This window comes from Tenrec ecaudatus, chromosome 17, assembly GCF_050624435.1.
Source record: "Tenrec ecaudatus isolate mTenEca1 chromosome 17, mTenEca1.hap1, whole genome shotgun sequence".
Taxonomy (NCBI): Eukaryota; Metazoa; Chordata; class Mammalia; order Afrosoricida; family Tenrecidae; genus Tenrec; species Tenrec ecaudatus.
This window is the reverse complement of record NC_134546.1, coordinates 83644539-83648031: the sequence shown is the minus strand read 5'-3', so window position 1 is coordinate 83648031 and position 3493 is coordinate 83644539. Positions and strand designations below refer to the sequence as shown.

Genomic DNA, 3493 nt, shown 5'->3' with positions numbered 1-3493 from the left:
AGTGCCATCAGGATCCTCCACACATATTCTGGCTTCCCATGACCTACTTCCCACGTTATAACTAGAACATTCATTTGAAAGAGAAAACCATTTTGTGTCAAAACCTTCCCTCTCCATCTCAGAATCAAAGCTCCAGTCACAATGATCTCCTTTAATTTCCTCAAAATTGCCAGGCTCTACCTACCTCATAATCGTTCTAAATAGCCTTGGTGGCATAGGGGCTATGTGTTGTGCTGCTAATTACAGGCCAGCATTTCAAAATCATCAGCTGCTCCTCAGGAGAAAGACGAGGCTTTCTAATCCAGTGAATAGTCACAGTCCCAGAAACCCACGGGGGAAATTCTATCCTGTCCTAAAGGGTTGCTATGAGTCAACCTTGAGTCCATGGCAGTGAGTTTGAGTTTTGTTCTCATTTGTCTCCTAACTGGAGTCCTTGGATGGAACAGTCAATGCCCGTGACTGATCAACAGATTGACAGTTTAAATTCACAAGCAACAACACCCTGAAGAAAGTCCTGGCATCGTACTTCAAAAATATAACGACCATTGAAAACCCCAAGAAGGGTATCTTTCCTCTGACACACTTGGATCACTGAGATTTGGAATCCCCTGGACGACAACTGATTGTTTGACTTTAGGCTAACTAGCTGCTACTTAAGGAACCCTGATGGCGTAGTGCGTTATGTATTGGGCTGATAAACACAAGGTCACCAGTTCAATGCCACCAGCTTCTCTGTGGGATAACAATGAGACTATCTTTTGACAAAAAGAAATTTCATAGGTTCCCACACTCATTTGGCTAACTAGCCCTTTACAGAAAAAAACAATCACTCAGCACTTCTCTGGCAATGGAAAACTTCTGTAGGGTAGCCCATAACCTGGGATAAAGTGTAGGTATCTGCTGTTGCAACCTCCCTGCATTATTCCAGTGATCCCAACCTCCACCTCAGGGGAGTGCTTTTACTCACTTTGGGGAACACTGACTTGTAGGCTCCGGAAACACCAGGGGGAACTTCTGTCTTAGAGGCTCCCGATAGTCATAATTGACTTGTTGATTGTGGTGTGGTTTTAACTCCCACTCCTGCAGGTCTCAGCGGCAAGGTTGGTTCATCTGGAGTCAAACTGAGGATGAAATATCAGCCTTGGTACTTATTGACTGTGTAAGTCTGGGCAAGTTCACCGAAGAGTCCTTACTGTTATGATTAAAAGATTTCATCCCTTTCAAGTTTTCCTAACACGTGGCCAGTTCCCACATATGCTTCATTCTTCTTGTGAAATCCTGTCTTTGGAAAAGCATATAGGTTTTGTCTTATTTTATTGATAGTTGTTATAAAAAAATCCCTTGCTGGTGTCCACAATGTATTACCTCACATTAAAATTACTTCTGAAAAATTTCTAGCTGGCATGTGAGATAGTTTATTGTGTCAACCTGGCTGACACAAGTGGGGTTAATTGAAGCACGGAGGGATAAATGTCTCGGTGAGCCTCACCATTCTAATTCTTGGGTTTCTTGCTTTCTGATGGTTAGACCAGGATGCAGTTGCCTTAGCCAGTTCCCTTCTTCAACTGGCAAGTCTCATTCCTGAAAGACATTTCTGAGAAGCCACATGGACCTACCCTGATGCAGCCCTGGGTGCTGGAGAAGCCATGTGGAGACCCCTGCCAGCACTGAGATGTTTACTAGCTCACTGATTCGGCTTTCCTTCTGCAGTCAGTGTTATTGGTGTTTTGTCAGATGGAGGAGGGCTTTATAGATTGGTGTCGGACGTTATGGGCTAATATTGGACTTGTTGGCTTGGGCAGCACTGGGTTGGAATGTTTTCTTGATGTGCCTTTACCTTCTATATAAAACTCTCGCAATATGGCGGCGCCCAGTGGCGGTGTGAACTGTGAGGAGTTCGCCGAGTTCCAGGAATTGCTCAAGGTGATGAGGACGATTGATGACAGAATAGTCCACGAATTAAACACTACGGTTCCAACAGCTTCATTTGCAGGGAAAATTGATGCCAGCCAAACCTATAAACCACTCTATGAGTCGTTGATGGTCGCTCATTCCAGTAGGGACAGAGTCATAAAAAACTGTATAGCTCAGACCTCAGCAGTAGTAACAAACCTCCGAGAAGAGAGAGAAAAGAATTTGGATGATTTAACGTTATTAAAGCAACTTAGAAAAGAACAGACAAAGTTGAAATGGATGTAGTCAGAGCTGAATGTTGAAGAAGTAGTAAATGACAGGAGCTGGAGGGTGTTTAATGAACGCTGCCGAATTCACTTCAAGCCTCCAAAGAAAGAATAGAGAAAGAGAGACACTGCTTGTTAAAGGACCGGGCCATCTCACAAGCTAAGCACGGCAGACAACAGCAGGGTGGGCTTCCTAGAGTGATTTCTGAGCCAACAGTCCAAGACCTTTGTTGATTTGAGACCCACTTAGCCAAGACCTCAAACATGAGTAATCCTGATAATTACGGAGCTATCAATTACTATTTTATACTGATTGTGTAAAAAATGTTTTATAACTATTAAAACAATTTTCTGAGAAAAAAAACAAAACAAACAAACAAACAAAAACTATCTTATACATGGTTCTGTGGATTTGTTTATCCAATGTACCCAGACTGACACAATATGATTGTAGTTGTTTATTTTTAATGGAATAATGTACTGTAGTCTGAAATTGCAGTGCTAAGTGTGTCATTGTGTCCTGAGACACAGTTTTTAAAACACGGGAACACAGGTACACTGTTTCATTCTTGCCTCTGTGAGAGCTATCTCCAGGAATTGTAACAGAAGTTGTGTTTCCTGGATGTCTAACAAATAAGAAGGTGAATGATCTTGGTCTCTATTCAAATATAGAGAAATGATCCAACAAAGGTAATTTTGGCAAAGAAGGAGCTTATGAAACACTTTTTTTGTGTGTGGGTGGGTCGAGGGGAGTCTGGAAATGAGACCATTTAGCTACCATAGTGGGCTTCTGAGGGAGGTAATGCTGTCTCCTGTTTGAATATTTGGGTGCATGTGATATGTTCTCTTTACTTTTGGTGAATATTGGGGTTGAGAGAACTGACTCATATTGGAGTGGTTCTCAAGCCTGGCTACACAGCATAATCACTTATAACGGAGCTTTAAAAAAAAACCCAGTGGACCATACCACAGTCCAAATCAATTAAACTTCTGAGGTGAGAGCTAGGTGATTCCAGAAAGTAGCTCATATGAAGAAGAACTAGGTTGTCCACTTGTGGAGAATTAGTCACTGCAACCTCACAAATAGCAACAGAACTCTGTCATATATACTGCCCAAAATAAGACCTCAGTTCAGAACTCAACTAACTGCCAGTGAGCCAATGTCAACTCATACTGACCCTATACGACAGGATAGAAATGTCCCTCTGTGTTTCCCAGACTGTAACTCTTTAAGGGAGTAGAAAGCCCTGTCTTTCTCCCAAGGAACATTGGTGGTTTTGAAATGCTAATTAGTAGTTCATAGACCAATGCAT

The 3493-nt window shown here is 42.3% G+C and overlaps 1 pseudogene; it reads left to right on the top strand.

The window, feature by feature from the left end:
• The first annotated feature begins 1860 nt into the window (after positions 1–1860).
• LOC142430660 (protein MIX23 pseudogene) lies at positions 1861–2295 on the top strand (annotated as a pseudogene).
• The last annotated feature ends 1198 nt before the right edge of the window (positions 2296–3493 follow it).